The sequence below is a fragment of the Meles meles genome, chromosome 11 (genome assembly GCF_922984935.1).
Source record: "Meles meles chromosome 11, mMelMel3.1 paternal haplotype, whole genome shotgun sequence".
Taxonomy (NCBI): Eukaryota; Metazoa; Chordata; class Mammalia; order Carnivora; family Mustelidae; genus Meles; species Meles meles.
Window position 1 is genome coordinate 55919276 of NC_060076.1, and position 18785 is coordinate 55938060.

Below are 18785 nucleotides of genomic sequence, written 5' to 3' on the forward strand. Positions count from 1 at the left end.
TAAAATTCTTACCTAATAAACAATTTGGGACAGTCATGTCTGCTTTAAAGTGTTCTTTAATTTGTCTGTTAAATTTAGTTGTCTGCAGATTGTTCCATGAATGCATTGTGAAATTATGAAAGTTAAAGTGCAATAATGTTTGAAGACTGTAAGTGATGGTGTATCTTGTTTCTAAAAAGATAAACACTTTTGTCTTTGCTTTATCTTATTAGGGAGTTTACATGTCAGTGTTTAAAATACTGTTTGGTATAATAGGTATAAAATAAATTCTGTAAAAGTGGAATGCATAAGCTAGCCATGTAGATTTGTTGGTGCATGTAATGAAACCTACAGCTTATTGGAGTGATGTAATGCTCTGGTTTACTCTCAAATGGCTGTTATTAGGGGTTTGGAAAGAAGATTTTTAAACTGGATCTTGCTTGGAAATGTGAAGACTATCCTAATCTTTAATCATGATCATACATAAACTGCGTTAACCAGGAACCACATTTTTTTTAATATTTTATTTATTTGACAGAGAGAAATCACAACTAGGCAGAGAGGCAGGCAGAGAGAGAGGAGGAAGCAAGCTCCCCACGGAGCAGAGAGCCCGATGCCAGGCTCGATCCCAGGACTCTGGGATCATGACCTGAGCCGAAGCAGAGGCTTTAACCCACTGAGCCACCCAGGTGCCCCAGGAACTACATTTTTATATTGAATCCAATATTTCAACTGTGTAACTGTTGCTTTGGAAAGAATACTTAAAAAGAATCCCACCAATTTTTAAAGAGAATTGAATAAAACTACCTGTTACAGGAGGGTTCTCTTAAAAATGAAAATACATCCCGCTTAACCAAAGCAAAATTGCCTTGGTCTCCACAGTACTGTTGAAATTAACATAAAATGTGGAGGCTTCTGGTTGTATCTCACGACTCCATATGGTCTGTAGAATACTGAATTTCCTGCAAAGTGGTTAGTTAATGGTCTCTATGAAAACTGATGGAAATTGAACATTAGGTAAATGAGAAGACTAAGATACGTAAGCTAGTAATTAGTGCTAGAATTGGGAAACTGGTGTACCTCAGATAACCTTTCAAGTGCGAGGATGAAAAATTAAAGTTGGCTTTGATTAGAATCTTAAATACTTTACCCATGGTCTTTGTGACCATTATGAATCCACTAGCCACCTCGGGAGAAAAAATGGGGTTGGCTTTAAAAGTACCTCATTGCTCATTCCAAGTCCCAAGTCATCTTGGGTCAACCCACTTAAACATTCCCATAGGCTATTGAGAAAAGTCATGTAGTTGGTGTCATTACAAGTCTATAGTTTTCAATCTAATCCTTACATGTGTTATCCTCAGTTACTTTTCTCATCCTTAACTCAAACGCCTCAAAATCTTTGCCAGTCCATCAATTGGGCCCACCTTGATGTTAAGTATACCACTATTCTGTGTCCATTTTGTCTTCCAGTAGATGAGGTTTTTGTTTTCCAGGGTGAATTTGGGCGTGTAGGAACTATGGGAGAGGAATTGCCCCAATTTTAAGTTCACTAACTTAATCCACGATTTGATTTCAAAATGTAATTGTTGGTTTCCTTGAGCCCATTTTAATATATTTTTTAGGGGTCTTAAGCTCAGTTAAATGATTTCTAGAAAAAGGCTCAAAACCTCTTGAGACCTAAATTCCTTTTCCACTCAAAAAGAGATCCTAAACCATATATATATTTTGTGTGTAGACGTTGTTCAACTAAAGGAATAAATGTTTATTAAACTAAAAAAAAAAAATAGACCATGGTAAGAACATCATAAGGGAAACTTGTTCTGGCTCATCTGGAGTTTGGGGAACATAGAGAACACTGTTTGACTCTTCCCTAGAAAAGTCTGGATGTGAAAGACTATCCAGAATTGCCTTGATGGCAAGGCCAAGACCAATATGCAGACTGACTTGCTGACTTGGAGCAGCTGACTTGCTGAGTTTCTCAGAAACCCATAAAGACAACTTGGATGTAGTGAGTCTAGGCTGGTGCCATTTTGAAAAAAAAATACCCCAAAAGAACTGCCTGCCTGGCAGAAAGAGGCTGTGTGAGGGTGTATCAGGAAAAGCAGGAGCTGAAGGAGAGTATTACAAGGTCACAAGAATGTGCCTCATCCCCATAATGGACAGAGGGCCAAGGAGCCAGAGTGGGTGGGGGGGTCACCAAATAATTCACTAAATCACCCCCTAAAAGAGGGAGTTGGCTTTTGGTTATCCACCCCTGAAGATAAAAAAACCTGAATCCTTTCAACATTCAGCCAAGTAAAGGATGATTTTGTTCCTTTTCATCTTATCCCCAACTTCTTTACTCTAAGCTTAGATGGGCCAAAAATAGCAGTGAGTGAGTGAATGGAGAGGAGAGAGGGAATGAAACCAACAATATCCAATTAAACTTGGGGGCAAAGAGGAGACACTTGAAATTGAAAGGAAGATGAATTTTTAAAAATTTCATTGGTATAAGAGTTTTTAATACTAAAAAAATAAGGGCTATTCACTGTTGTCCAAAAATGTCTATGAAAGCAGTGGGATCCGTGGTGGCTTAAAAATATATCCACAAGCTTTTTTTTTTTAAAGATTTACTTATTTAAGAGAGAGAGAGAGAGAGAGCACACGCTGGGGAGAGGCAAAGGGAGAGGAGACAGAGGATCCTTAAGCAGATGCCCCATTGGGTGCAGAGCGCAAGGTGGGGCTTGATCCTATAATCCTGAGATCATGACCTGAGCCAAAATCAAGAGCCAGCCGCTCAGGCAACTGGGAGCCACCCAGACTACCCTTCTGCAAATTCTTTGACACTCCTACCAAGAGACAGAGTCTATGTCCCCTCTCCTTGTGTCTGCTACAGTGAATGAAATATGGCAGAAGTTGCCCTAGGTGACTCTCAAGAATAAATCAGGTAAGAAATACAGCTTCTCTTGGGCACCTACTCTGGCTTCTCTTGGGCACCTACTCTGGGAGCCTCTGGCTACCATGTGAAAAGATCAGCCATACTGAAACCATCATGTGGAGAGATCACATGCAGATATCATATTAAGAAAGAGACAGAGACAAAAAGACAGAAGCAAAGGTCCTTTAATTGCAGGGCAGCATCTAGGGAGATGCAGGTAAGGTGAGTGTGGCACTTGGTTTTTAAGACAGAGGACATCAAACAACAACAGCTAGTAATTAGCATAAATCATATTTTAATGCGATATTTTCTTAAGAGTTAATGTGCACGATGAATAAAATGTCAACATTTTACAGAAAGACAGGTTCAGTGTCCCTGATTGTTCTTTTGGCTTCCAACTCCATGATGGCTCAGCAGGGGACTGTTAACTCATCTATTGACTGGAAAGGACACAAAGCAACTTTCCAAGGGGATGGAAATATTCTACACCTTGGTTTGGTTAGTGTCTATAAGGATGCATAGAGTCGTCAAAACTTGATGAAAGGTACCCATAAGATCTATCCATTTCATCATTTGTAATTACGCCACTCGATATGTGAATAACTATTTAGAAGGGGCATGTGAGCCAATTCAGTCTAAGGAGTGGTGAGGAATGTTGCTGGAGGTTTGGGGGGCAGCTTTTTTTTTTTACTGTGAAAGAGCAGCTGCAGTGCATGGTCTCCGGGGAGCACTCCATGGGAACTCGGGAGCTGGGACTGTGGTGGTCATCCAGCCGCCAGACTGGATGAAAAGCTGAAAGAATCAGAGAGGAAGGGCCAGAGCTGTAAGGGAACTGAGCCTGACCACTGCCTTCACCCTGGACATTTCTAGTTATTTAAGCCAGCATCCTTTTTATTTTACAAGCCAGTTTGGGTTGGACTCTCTGCTACAAATTCAGAAGGACATACAGAGAAAGTGATAAACACAAGACGTTGAGGTCATAGGAGCCAGAAGTAAGCAGAGTCATGAAGTGAATGGAAGCAGAGTGTAGATAGCATGTGTTTGTACCCACAAACAGGCACTGAGCTAGCCCTGGATAAAGGACAGGGAATGAGACAGATCTCTGCTTTTATTAAGCTTACATTCTAGCTGGGCTGAGTGTGTCGGCGCCGGGGCTGTGGGGGTGGTGGGGATGAAGGGGTCAACAATCATTCTGGAGAGCCTGAAAAGCCTTCTCCAGCAGAGGTGGACATTCGATCAGTAACATGAGTGAGGAAAGATGCCAGCAGTCTAAAGCACTAAAAAAGGAAGAAAGAGGGGAGAAAAAAAGGCTTTTTAGGTAAAGATATAGCAGAACACTCCTGGAAGACAAAAAACAGATGAAAGACTAGAAATTCCCTAATATCTTTAATGTGTATATAAATCACCTCAACACCAAGTTAAAATGAAGATTCTGATTTAGTAGTCTGGGGTGATGCCTGAGATTCTGCATTTCTCACCAGCTCCAAAATGATGACAATGTCTCTGGTTTATTGACCATAGTTGGAGTAACAACTATAAGAATTATAGTTAACAACTATAGAATAACAACACTGGAGAATTGCTTTGTGGACAGCCTGGTCCACAAAGAAATTAAATGTTTTTTTTAAAAAAATCTTTATTACAATAACACTGACCCAACATTCAGGCATATAGTCATTAGTAATTAATTTTAAGTGCCTTGATCAGTGATACTTTGAAAATCAAAAGCAAAAACCATAAAACCTGACTCTTCATAGATAGTCCAAGAAGCACTGCCTTAGGCCTAAAATATTACAACAATGGAGGGGACTAAACCATTTACTAAAACTGAAGGGAAGCTGGGAACCTTGAAATATCAGGTATAAGGAAAAGTTAAAACAAAATTTCAGGTACAAAACATGGGGATTAAAACAACCTGACATCACCACCATGAACATTACCATACACACACATATAGACAGACAGACACACACACACATGCTTACACACAGGCAATTTCCATACAGAACTCCTGGTGAGTAGGAGTCTATTTCTCAAACACCCTAAAAATACCCTCTTTAAATACATTCAATGGTTCTGAGCAAAGACTTCTTTTTTCTGGAATTAAGGGGCTCCTGAATATAATGCTGCTCCCTTAAAAGTGAAGCCCGTAAATTAACTAGCCTTCCTCTGTGTATAGAACACAGAGCTGTTCACTGCCTCGTTGTTAAATAAACCAGAATATGAAGGATCACCAGATTCTCTAGGAACCAATTTAAACAATTATTGTTAGAGACAGAGGAAAACAAGGTAAATAGAAACAGCGCTTTGCTGAAACATCATTATGATAAAAGTGCAAAATCTTTAAGAAACCCTGGTCTTGAGATCTGCATCCTCTGAACCGACCTTCTGTTTCTCTCTGTGTGCTTGTGGTATACCCAGAGAGATGTCACGCTTCTCCATTTGTTTCACTATGGAGACTCTCGTCTTCCTAATAATCCTAGCTATTCTTTAACAAACTCCCTCCAACTCAGGTAATTTCATTGTGTTCCTTGACACCTGAAAGTACCTGTCTAGCTCACCGTGAATGGCTGAATATGTATATTTCATCAGTTTAAATGATTTAGTTGCAAATAGCAGAAAACCTAATTCAAATTACCTTAAGAACCAAGGGCGATTTATTAGCTCATCTAAATGGAAATTCAAGAGATGGGGTGGGCTTCAGGTAAAATGTGATCGAATAACACAATGGTTGTCTCAAAAATTCAGTTTCTTTTCTCTATTCTTATAGAACATAGAGACACCTTGAAGAAATTTTCTTATTATTGTTAATTGGTTATTTTTCTTGACTTTTATTTGGACAATTGACTTATATGCCATATTTTGAAGGAAAGAGATTCCAAAATGTCATTCTAGCTTACATGCACTTGAGTCAGAGATTATGGAACAGGGTTTGGATGGATTCCACCCAAAAAATAACCTAGTCCCTAAGTTTTTACCCAGGATTTCCTCACTGCACCAGAATTCTGTGGGTATAAAAGCAAATTAACTTAAGGTCAGATGGTCATGACCTCCCAATGACCTTACTTTCTTCCTTAGAGAGATGAGATCCAATTGGACACATTGTAGGTTTCACTGCCTCATTCTTCTATAAACAGTTGTTACATGAAGAGAGACAGATTATTCTACATGTTCTCAAAATAGACATAATTTTGCGTTTTTCTCATGCCTGGGATTCTTTCTTAGCCATTCCCTCCTCCTAATGGCTTTCTCTCCAAGACACATATATATTCATTATCCTAACATTCTTTACTTCTTCTTCATATTCTCTTTTTTCAATCTTGTCTGTTTTCAATGGTGGAAAAAAAGTTAAAAGATTGTTTAAAATGGTCCATTTTTTCTAACATTAAACAGACTGGAAAAAAAAGTATTCTCTTTTATCTGAGAAGCTAGAGGCCAGTTGAAACTATAAAATCAGTCAGCCAGTAGACAGAGGGTAAAAATCGTTCTGCAAACTGTAATAAATTAGAAATGGGTATTTGTTATATAGCTGATAACCCTTGGGCAGGGGAAGAGGCAAGCATGCTACCTACATGTTACTTAAATGAAACATTAACAAGAGCAGATCTACTTAAGGTTTGGAAATAGTCCATTGCCCCACAATTAGAATTCCCCCAGAATCACTTAGTCCTTGGGAAAGGATTCGGTTTATATGAAGCTTTGACCCTGGAGCCTTGCCGGTGCACCTACCAGTATGGGACTGTCCCTCTTCCACACCTAGGCTCTCCACTGTTAGGAAGGCAGAACAGAGATTGGTGCTTCAAAGGCAACTAAGAGTCCTGCCTCTGTATCCTCATGGATCAAAAAACGGAATTTCCACGATCTATCTTTCTAGCAGACATTAAAGATTTTGGGCAGAGAACTTGGGCCTTTCACCAGTTTTAGAGTAACAGAGGAACAACAAATGGAAAATAATATTATGTATTTATGTTTGTACTTGTTGAATTATAACACAAAATAGTTAAACCAATCCTGGAAGTCCCCCAAATCTTTTTCCCTACAAACATGATCTGAACGTTACTCAGAATTGAGAAAAACAAATTTCTGTAGAGAATGCCTCACTGAAGATACAGCTGGAATACACACAATGTTGTTAATTCCTTCATCTTCAGATCCCAGAGACCATGACCAACATGAAACAGGAAGAATTCTTAATCTGTGGGTTTGGAGTGAGTTTCAACCCACCCCATAGAGAAGATCAGCTCTATTTTATCTTTCCATTTTAGCTTTCTTTGTAAGATTTTACTTAACCTCTTGATTTTTTTTTTTTTTAAACCAGAGGAATACACCATACTGTCTCATTACTTCTAGAAAAGCTTGGGCCATCTGGCTTAGAACACGTGGAAGAGAATAGAGCAATAACCTATAAGGGTTAACTTCAAAAGGGGAAGCTCCCAGGTGAAATCATCCCCAAGTGCTAGATAATTTTGTGAAAGAATTAACATAAATAAGATGCCTTTTTGTCCATCGATACACTACTGTTTAAAGTGGGCATGTAGGGGGCACCTGGGTGGTTCAGTCAGTTAAGCCTCTACCTTGGCTCAGGTCATGATCCCAGGGGCCTGGGAAAAGGGCCATATGAAGCCCTGCCTGGAGCCCTGCATGGAGCAGAGTCTTGGGCTCCCTGCTCAGCGGGGAGCCTGCTTCTCCCTTTGCCTGCTGCTTCCCTTGCTTGTACTCTTTCTCTCTGTCAAATAAATAAATAAATAAAATTGTGAAAAAAATAAAGTGGGCGTGTAGGATTTGCTTTGCTCAATGAGATCATAGCAAGTGTCTTTTTAAACAAGGTAGAATCCTTTGTTTTAATCTCATTTATATACTCGTATTAAATCAGAGAATTAAATTCCTTAGACTTTCCTCTCATAGAGTCTTACAGGCTTTTCCCCTGTAATTCAATGGGACAGACGTCTTTTTACCTTTTAAGACCCTCAGAACACCTGTAGTACCCAGTTTTGGATGTTCTTCTGTGTTTTCCCACCAACTAGCATTTCAGGCACTTACTTCCTTTGCCATTGAGAATGACCAGATTTGGAAGATAACAAAAGGAAATGCTTTGCTATTCAAAGAGGAATCCTTTGGAATTTCTAAGCAGCAAGAGAATCCTTTCAAAATGATTCTATTGGTGAACTGTCCTTCTTGCAGTCATATATTTATCCCATTCCATTTGAAGACTAACTAGTTACGAAAACTTTTGCTAGGCCCTGAGGATGAGACTGTGTCTTGGTCCCTGAGTTTGTGGTCTAAGAGGGGCAGAGAGCCACTGCATAAGTCATTATAAAACTAAATATCTAATTATAAGGTAGGATAAATACTGGGAAGCCATAGCATAAGGTAAAATGAGAATGTAGCATAATGTTTTTGTACTAATTTGTGGGAATCATGGAGTAATCTCAGTTACTGGCCCTGCTTATCTAAGTTGATTTTCCCCTCCTGCTAATCATGGATTGGGCAAAGATTCCTAAAATTCTGATGGGGGAGTAGAAGGCAGGCTGAAGACAAAGCATAAGCAGACACCCTGAAACCTTCCCCACCCCCACTCCTGGGTGGGACAAGTGTGACATTCTTCAAGGAACCGCCCAACCATCTTAATGTTAATGCCTTGCTAGAGGGGAAACACAAACTTAACTTGACAATGGCAAGGCCTGTGGTATCTAGAAGGTATCTTTAGCATATGAAAGTTCTTTTGAGGGGCACCTGGGTGGCTCAGGGGGTTAAGCCTCTGCCATCTGCTCTGGTCATGGTCTCAGGGTCCTGGGATCCAGCCATGCATCAGGCTCTCTGCTCAGTGAGGAGTCTGCTTCCCCCCTCCCCCGCCCCGCCCTGCCTACTGCTCTGCCTATTTGTGATCTCTCTCTCTCTCTTCAAAGAAATAAAATCTTAAAAAAAAGAAAAGAAAGTTCTTTTGAAACCTCCCTTTTCCTTACTCCTCCAACCCCATCATATATAATCAGCCACCCCTTCATAACCCTAGAGCAGCAGGTCTTTCTGCCCATAGGTCCAGTCCCTGTGCTTTAATAAGCCACCATTTTGCACCGGTGACGTCTCAAGAATTCTTGCTGTCTGCTCCGGCGCTCACCCCACTAAACTTTACATATATTCCAAAACCACATCAATTCTATCTTCGACCTAGATTTCTCTATATATCTTAGTGCTTATTTGACTTCCCTGCTTGCCTGGCTCAAACCTAAATTATCCAGAATGGAACCATGATATTTCTGCTCAACGGTGCTCATCTTTCACAGTTCTGTGTCTCAGTGAATGGCCTTACCATGGACCTTACTCGAGGAACTCCAGCATTTAAAGATGAGAGGAGCCCAGTTGGCAAAGGAGATTGAAGAGTGGCCTGATGTCAGAGGCAGATCTGCCTTGAAGCTAGTGAAACTTAAGATTCAGAGTATTTGTCTGGGGCTGCCTCAGTTGGAAAGCCTGTGGCTCTTGATCTCAGGGTTGTGAGTTTGAGCCCCAGGTGGGGTGTAGGGATTACTTAAATAATACAACTTAAAAAAAAAAAAAAGATTCTCAGTCTTTCTCTAGCCTGGGAGGAGCCCTAGCAATGTGTTTACACGGTCACATATTTACAAAAAGTTTTCAAAAGAAATATCTCTTTCTTTTCTTAAAGCAGAGTCCCAATTGGTGTAATCTTCAGATCCCACACATTGGCCACTCCCTAAGAGGAAGGAGCAAAACTGAGAGTGTGATTGTATGGAATTATGGGGTGGGGGGCGACATTTCAATAGAGTGTTCAATAGTACGAATGCATCTGGAGAGGACAGAGAATATATGGGGAGAAATATATACCCTGGATTTAGTTAAGGGGGACATCATTGGTGCCTAGCAAAAGAATTTCAGTGCAATGATGGGAGCAAGAAGCCAGGATACAGGTGGTTGATGTCAAGAAATTTAACTATGAAGGAAAGAGGAGAAAATGTAATTGGGGAGAGATGGACTGGGGGGTAATGTTATTGCCTCCCTGCCTTCCTCTATCTCTCTCTCTCTCAATGGGGAGATCTGAGAGTGCTGACTGGTTACACAAGACAGAGATGTGTTTAAGATACAAGGGATGAGTTTTCCCCTCATCCTAACTTCACTTTCATTTTCAAAAGACCCAGAGTAGATGAATATCCCCAGATGCTAAAGAAATCTAGTCAGTGCTTTTATTTCCCCAGTAGGCAAAATTACACGGATGCCTGTGTTTGAGAAAGCACAATGGGTCTTGGACTGAGGACACTCTCTCCAACCAGGGCACTTTAGCTCATTTTACTCCCAGTCATTTGCAGGCAACTGATCTATTTTGAAGCTTTCTGAAAATGTCCATTTAACAGCTCAAATTAGCTTCCCTCTGGAGCCGTGTATGTTTTAAAAAAAACTGTATTTCCCCTGAAATATTTGGTGAATATTGGAGAAATACTTTTTTTTTTAGCAGACAAAAAATTTTACAAGTCTGCCAGAGAAATCAGAACTTTTAATTCACGACAGTAAAAAAAAAAATTGTTTTAAATATTTTAAGTTGGACTTCCGAGTATCCTTTGATGTATATCCTCTAGTATTAGATGTATGTATTGAGAGAGGAAGCTATTTTCTTCCGCAGAAAAAGATTTCTGGGACTCAGGAACTGAGGGTATCAGAAACACAACTTTAAATGGCACAAAACAGAAATGAGTATGTTTCTCTGGCACCATGCAATTTTTAACGCTTCTTTCATGTTTATTGTTTCTGCCTTCTTATCGGCTATGTCTAAGCACACTAATGTTCTAAAAGTTACTTAGAATGTGAGACTACTAAGGCCCCACTCCCCATGCCCCCTCATTAAAGTTGATGCTCCCCATCACCATCCCATACCACTTAAATAAGCTACCAGTACAGAAGGCATCTACAAGGCAGTCCACATAATGAAAAAAAAAAATTAAGTCCTCAAAACTGCAAAGAGGCTACCAGTTCCCACAGGTTGCCAGATTTAGAAGGAAAAATACAGCCCCCCCCCGCCGTTAAATTCTTATTTCTAATAAACAATGAACAATTTTTCAGCATAAGTATGTCCCAAGCTGCACGGGCCATAGTTGGCCAAAATAATTATTCCTTGTTATTGGACTTTCCCATTTAACGGGGCGCCCTGTATTCCCCCACGCAACCTCACAGAACCCAAGGCCCGTACCCCAGGCCCAGCGACCGCTGAGCTAGTTTAAAACCCAAGACCCGCCGGCTGGGCCGCGCCCCCTGATTGGCCGAGGCGCGCCCGCCGCCCCGCCGGCCGCAGGCGTCACGCAGCCCCGGCAGCCCCGGCCCCGCCGCCGCCGCCGCCTCCTCCTTGGCAGCCCGGGTCGGCGCAAGTGCGGCGCGCACTGGGGGAGGGGGCGCGGCGGAGCGCGAGGCTGGCGTCGGGCCGCCGCTGGCCGGGCGGGATTAAGTTTCTCGGTCGTGCGTGAGTGTCTGTGCGCGTTTATCCCGAAGCTCCTCGCCGGGCCGTTACTTCAGCAGAGAAGAGGGCGAGCGGGAGCGAGGCGAAGCTTCCGAGTCCCCGGCGACCCCGGCTCCCCAGCCCTCTTCTCCCTTTGCGCTCCTGCCCGGGGCGGCAGCCGCTAGCCGGGTAAGCGGCGCCGAGGCCCGGGCCCTGGAGGCCGGAGCGCGCCCCCGCGCTCTGAACGCGCGCCGGCCGGGAAGGTGCGCGGACGCTGGGGGCTCGGCGCGCGGGGCAGGCGGGCGGGCCCCACCCCGCGCGGCCGGGCGGTACCGGGAAGCCGCCGCTCCTCCGGCTCTTTGAAAGGATGGGATCTGGAAGTTTCCATGCTACTTGCATGGCCCCCGAGCGCTAGTCCCAGTCCTTTCAACCCCCTCTCCCCGACCCTTTGCCCTTGCTTACTCTAAATGGTTTAAAAGTTTTTTTTTTTTTTTTCTTTATCTTCACCCGAAGGGGCCCTGGGATGGTGCTGGGGAGAGGAACCGCGGGCCTGGCGCGCGGCCAGGCGCTCCGGGACGCAGGAGCCTGTTGCTCGCCGCTGTTGTGGCCGCGCCCCTGGCCGGACGCCCCCTCCACGGTTACGCTGTGCCGGGCGCATAGGTCGGGGGAGAAAGCTTCCCCGACTGGCGTCTCTAGCCTCGTCTGCCGGACCCCCAGCGCGCCGCTAATTGGTACCCGCCCCCCATCCCCTGCGGCGCCTGTGCCCTTTCATCCGCTGTCCCCCATGGTGAGAGCAGTGGGCTCTAGCCACCCTCTTCAACTACCCCGCGCCAATGGGGCGTCTTTGTCTGCGATTCGCAGCCGGAGGATGCCGGATGTTCCTCGGGAAGCGCTATTCGGGAGACGCTTTGTGTCTTGGGAGTTGTGTGTGTGTGTCGGAGGTGGTGATGGTGTAAATTTTTGCTTGCGTTCTTTGCAGAGGCACAAAGGCCGGGCTGTTCTTTACTGCAGATCACATGGAAATTCAAGCTGGGACTGCCTAACGTAGGAGGGGCCGGGCGACAGCCGGGGGTTGGGGGTGGGGGGACTGGTGGCCGCCGCTGCGCAGTGGCCAGGGGCGAGTCGGGGGTGGCGGGACGTCTCCATCGGTCTCCGCGGGTGGGGCTTGCAGAGCTTGCTCAGCTGGCGAAGAACCCGAGCGTGGGCGCTGCGTGAGGGGAGGGTGCGGGAACGGGTGGCAGCTAGTGTTTCTTAGGTAGCATCAGATAAAAGGACCATGACTTCAGCCTAGAAAGAATACTCACCATGTTCGTTTGATGTCCAGAGGGGAAGGATCTGAAAAGTGTCTAAACGCTGTCGCCCAGCTTTGGTGGACAGCTGTAGTGTAAACATCCCTTTTGTGTTTCTGTAGACATTCCTCATTTAGATTACCTTTAACAGAATTAAAAAAAACAACACGACTGAAAAACTAAGGAGGAGATGGTTTGGGACTTGGGGGTTTTTACATGCTGACTTTGGGTATACGTGATTGCAATGAACTTTTTTAAAGGGTTCAATCAACCGTATCTAATACACACTTTAGCGCCTCGTAGAATTTAGGTAAAAAGAAAACAACAAAACTTCAGTTTCCTAGGTCTGAGCTGCTTATACAATGTAGAGTTCTGAATGGATGCACCTGTGCCCTTGCCTGAAGGAGGTGGCTGAGAGGGTTTAGAGGGTGGTAGAGATAATCTTGTCTGGGATGCCCAGATTTCTTACTAGCTAATGAGCTATTTTACAAGTGGGCGGGTCTATATAGATGGGACTCTATCCTTGCTCAGTTCATTTAAGGTCTTTGAAAGCGGAGGTCTTTGAACTTGAAGGCCATTGGCCAAATTGGCCAGAAGCAGCCTGTTTTTCCCTTAAACTGTAGGAGTTAGAAGTGGTTTGTGCATTTTTATTTGGTGAAAAAGATCAAAAGAATATATCATGGCATGTGAAAATTATATGAAAATCGAATCTTAGTGTGCATAAGTAAAGTTTTATTGGCACACAGCCACACTCATTCCTATTGTATATGGTGGATTCTTACTTTGTTTGCTTCCACAATAGCAGTAGAAGCATTGAGTGGTTGCATAGTTGAGACATGAATGTATAGCCGTCAAAGTATGGAATTTTACTCTCTTAATCTTTACAGAAAAACTTGCAAACCTAGAGCACGCTTTGAAAGTATTGCTTAGGGTGCCTGAGCCTGGGTGGCTCAGTCACTTAAGCGGCTCCTTTCTGCTCTGGTTTTGATCCCAGGGTGGTGGAATCCAGCCCCCAGTCGGACCCTCTGAGAGGGAGCTTGCTTCTCTTCCCCTCTCCCTGCCTCTCTGCATACTTGTGCGGGGCGCTCTCTCTCTTCCTCCCCTTTTCTCTCTCTGTCAAATAAATAATATATATATATATTTTTTAAGTATTGGTTAAATGCCCCCTTGTGTGATGGGTACTTTGTTTAATTTCATTGCCTTTCACTCTGTGTTTCTCGTGTCCCTGAACTGGCTGACTTTTCCCCAATAGGTAGACAAGTTAAGTTAATGTATTGGATTTTCTCATTTACAAGTTTCACTCTCAAAAAGATTTCTTAGCCTTTTGGTATTTTTCTTTGTCAGAATCTAGGATTAAGTGGGTTTTCTGATTGGCAAAAATTACACGTTTAATTAAATTTAGATAGCCAAATTTTAGGGTACTCTGCTGTGAGTTCTAGTGACTTCTTGCTGCCCTGTTACCTGAGTAGGTTTGAGAATTATGGTTTTATTTATTTAGGTAAAGAGCAGCTGGAGTTAGGGAATGTCATGGATTCCTTTTTGCAGGGAAGTTATCGCTTGAGGCAAAGTTAGTTTGTGGGGAGCTTGACTCTTAAACACTCCTCTTCCTAAACCTTTGCTAAAACAAAAAAATGATGAAGTTTATTCTCAAATGTTACTGAGATTGATTATATGTGTACATGCCTCTAGGACGTGTTCCTTTTCTTTCTTTAGCTCCCATTGGTATGTCTTCTTTTCATTTCCCCTCTCATTTCTGGTTTTCTTTCTCACTTTACGATACTCCTTTTATTGCCTAAACCTGTTGCTTGTGGCTTAGGCAGAGCAAGATGTCAGTTACAGTTTTTGTGTGCTCCAAATTCCTATCACATATACACTGTCCTGTTTGGCCCTTAAAGGCTTCTTTGCATTTCAGATACCTTTTAAATGCACATGTATCATGAAAGAGTGAAGACTGTCCCCAGAGTTAACTCTGTCTCTGCAAATGGGGGGTGCTCAGATTTGTGGAAATCCTTGAAATGTAATTTTGCTTTGATGCAAGCTTTTAGCCTTTAGCTGCCATGGTGTGGAGACTCTCTGCTTTGTAAACGAAGTGGACCCAGTGCCTAGAATTAAGATTAAGGGATTTAGAAGCTGGCATGCAACAATGAATTGCCTGGAAGATAACTGCCCTAAGTTAAAGGCAGATGTTTTTCTTCAGATTATTTCCTAAGTCTGACATCATAGACTTGACTCCCTTAGGTTGAATTGCAGATTGGCTCCATTTTGTATATTAGTGATACGTACAAAGTACTTTGTGAATTTCATAAAATGTCTTGAAGTATAGTTGATATATTGGACTGGAAATGTCCCCATATGCTGGAGCAAACAGCATATCTGCCAGAGAAAATTCTATACTTGGAAGTAAAGAAGCAGAAAACTTCCTATGGAATTCAGGACTGCTTGATGGTACATATGAATGATGATATATGTTATCATTATTATATTTCCCAAGCAGTTGTATGTGATTTTAAAATACATTTGGCCTAAAGTAGGAAATCGTTTGATATAGTTACATTGTTATGTATATTACCAACCCCATATTTATAACAAGAAAGGTATTATTTTCTCTTGTGAAATAGTGTCATGTGTAAGGGCATCTATATAAACACAGTTGGGAAGTGATGGTTAGTATGGTAAAGTTGATATACTATGATTAAATAATTATAGTGGGGTTCCGTGTGGGCGAATAAGGAGATGAAGAACTACTTCTACTTAAATAATCTATTGCCTTCCTATGAAATATTTTCTGAGAAGATCTGAGGTAGTTGTTTATTTAGTAGATAGTAATAGATGGATTAGAGATATGTTGCATTGGTTTAAGCACTAGAGAGAACATGATCCTGCTCTAGAAGCTTACTGTCTTGGTTGAAAAAAAGATAATCACATGAAGGAAAGAATAAGAAAGTCTTACACATAGTAGAAGTTACACCATTTCAAAGAAGTTAGAGATCAACATAGGATTGCTTGCGGGCAATTTGTAGATGGCCATCTTCTCCCTGTGTCTCCCAGTTCTATTGGACTATGGGAGTCCCAGTGACCTCATTTAACCCTAATTATCTCTTTAAAGACCCTGTCTCCAGATACAGGTACAGGGCTTAGGACCTTAACCTACATATTTTGGGGAGGAGGAGGACACAATTCAGCCCATAACAAGGTTCTTAAAGACCTAGGTTATAAACTGGTAGAGACCTTATAGCATGGACTGGTGTGGGGTAAGGGAGGGAGGTCATGTAGGAGGCTTTTGTGTTAGTCCAAGCATTATTGTGGTAATTTGATGTTTGGGAAGAAAGAGAAACTGCTGTTTGAGGAAAAAGATTCTTTGGCCTGAAGCCTCTTGTTTTCTTTTCCTGGTTTTCACTGAGAAACTGAACCTTGCTTTTTATGGACAGGGCATTATGTTAGTTTTCCTTTTTAAGTGTTTCATAAATGCATTAATTTTTAAAGCTATTTCCTCTATTTAAAAAATCAGTAAAACATTAAATTTGGCAAAGAGGAAATGTTAACGTTTGTAAACATTTCGTGACACATCTGGAATCTGATTAAAACAGCAAAGCTATTCTTTAAATTACATTGACCAGAAAACTGTATATACTTTGCATGTTTTGTGGGCAAGTAGTTCATGTATTCATTTTTTCCCCCAGAAATTTCTTCTTTTTAGAAAAAATTAAGATTAGATAAGTAATTTATATTGTATCCATAACAAAAACTTCTTTAGGTGTTGAGATTAGATGAGTGAGAGAAATGTTTATGCAGTTTTTCCAACTTTGGCCTGCTCAGTTTAAAAAAAAGGTAAATTGAAACTTAAATTTTTGCTTATTTTCTTCTTGTTTGTGGTGGTTAAATTTGTTGAGTGTAGGGAATTCTGATTTCTATTCTTCTTTTAGTTTTATTTATGTCTTAGAAAGCAATATCCATTGTTATTTTCTTGTAAAGAATTCTACCCTCAGCTCTAAGGTACTATAAATAAATGCATGAGGGGAAGGTGTAAAAGGAAACTCTTAGAAGAAAAACAGAGACATTAGCTACAAAAAATTAGGAAAAACCTATTTAGGTGTGTTGATAATTTAGTGTTGATAATTTGAGTATGTTTTGGGATACTTTACCATTTATTATTTGTATTTTAAAACTACATAGTAAAATACATAAGATAGTTATTTCCTTAGTAAATTATTTATTAATAAAAGTAACACATTTTTTTAAAATATGGAAGAGGTGGACAAGTGCAAAGAAGCAAAAAACATGCCTTTGAGTTACTCACCCATATATCGTCCCCCCCATAATACATATGAATAAATAGCACTGTGAATCAATAGATTTCACTGATTGCTCTTTTTCTCAGTGAAGATGATACGATCTGAGATTATTAAACATCCATATGTAGATACGATCTCTGTGAACCAATGTCTGTTGACTCTTTTGAGGAGATGTAATATGTCTAACTATAACGTGGCACCCAGGACGCCAGTGGAGAATCAATTATTTAATCTTGATCTCTGCTTGAAAGTTAATGTTACATAGTCCTATAGCTAATTTTGGAATAACTTCACATTATGTAATTGGGTGGCCCCTATCATGCCTTGCTTTGGGGAACTGGCTGTAGAAAATGCTCATGGGAATCTCTCACTCTGTGCTCTTAAGTCATCACAGACCTAACAAAACTGTGATGACAGAATCTGTCTCTCTGATCTCGACAAGGTATGCCCAGCTTCCCTTAACTTTGCTAGGCCCCCTTCACTGGTCCTATTTCTCTAAGTTTGTTGTTGCTGTGTAAAGTTTGTGGAGCTCTAGGTTAGGTGTTCCCCTTCTTCACTATCCCCATTCTTCCAAGGATATTTCATTTTAATAAGTCAGGCATGAAGTCTGCCTCTGGGCAGCATTTATTTCCTTCCTACTGGAGGACTGGAGGAGCCTCAACTGTAAGACTCAGTGGAGTTTTGTGTGCCCCACCACCTTGGTGTCTTTCCTGGAAGTAGTAAACACAGTCACTCTATTACCTTTTGGAAAAACACAGTATGAGAATGCCTTTTTGTTCTGATAGAATCTGCTGAATGTATATATTGTATCAAGCTAAATCACAAGGTATTTTTAGATGTTTTATGGCTGAGGTAGGAAAACCAAAGAAGCAACAGCCCAGAGGCCAGGATTATTGATCCCTGGCCTGCTCTGTGAAGTTCAGTGAACATCTTTTAGGTGTTAAACTAAGGACTTTCAGACCCCACCCTTTTCTCAGGAAGGGGAAAGGGATCATTTATGTTATTGATGTGTAATTTATAATTGACATATGATTAACTGCATATATTGAAAGTACACAGTTTGTTGAATTTTGACCTAGTTGTAACCATCCCCATAATCAAGATAGTAAACATTTTCATCACCCTTAAAAGTTTCCTAATGACCATTTATGATACTTTCCTGTCTCCCCTACCTACCCATCTCCTGTCTTCAAGGAACCACTTATCTTTCTGTCAGGACAGACTAATTTGTGTTCTCTAGACTTTTAAATAAATGGAATCATACAGGATAATTCTCTCATTTTACCTGACTTCTTTTACTCTATATTTTGGGACTCATCTATGTTGTTTCTATTCATAGTTTAATACTATTTATTTCTGAGTGCTAATTCATTGTACTGAATGGATATACCATTCAGAGGTTTTTGTTTGTTTTTTGCTTTTTTTTTTCAGTAGTTTAGAATTCTCTTGCATTTTGGCCATTGTCTTGTATTTGTTCTTGGTTTCAACTTGGTTTCGACTTTGGTGTTCAACCTTATGTAAGGGTTACTTGAAGTTTTAAAATATGTAAATCATATATAATTTTTTAAAAAACTAAAAAATGTGAAATAGAGATTTAAAGCTTCCTAATCTTTAAAGATGTCAGATGATTATGTAAAAACCAAACCAACCAACCAAACAAACAAAAAATTGGTCATTTGAGTGTTGAGGCTTTCTGTAAATTTTTGTATCCTACCTTGTGAAGTCAGTATTGAGCTCAAAGCTTTAAGACTGCTTGGCTAATTCTCTTACTTGCATATTTTTTATAGTTTTTGATAGATTTATATGTCACTTCTTGTGACAAATTTATGTGATAATCATATAGTAAATATGATAATTAAGTTGTAATTTGATGC

General features: G+C 41.2%; 1 protein-coding gene across 8 annotated transcripts in view; it reads left to right on the plus strand.

Annotated features, from left to right (window-relative positions):
- The first annotated feature begins 11225 nt into the window (after window positions 1–11225).
- Window positions 11226–18785, plus strand: part of MPDZ (multiple PDZ domain crumbs cell polarity complex component) — a 166396-nt gene continuing 158836 nt past the window's right edge. For 5 of the 8 annotated variants that reach the window (XM_046022442.1, XM_046022448.1, XM_046022450.1 and 2 more), the window contains exon 1: window positions 11226–11519. The gene's annotated coding sequence lies outside the window, so the exon portion shown is untranslated. Of the gene's footprint in view, window positions 11520–11572; window positions 11594–11861; window positions 12118–12295; window positions 12375–18785 lie in introns of those variants that run through there. The other 3 variants (XM_046022446.1, XM_046022444.1, XM_046022445.1) reach the window with 3 other exon arrangements.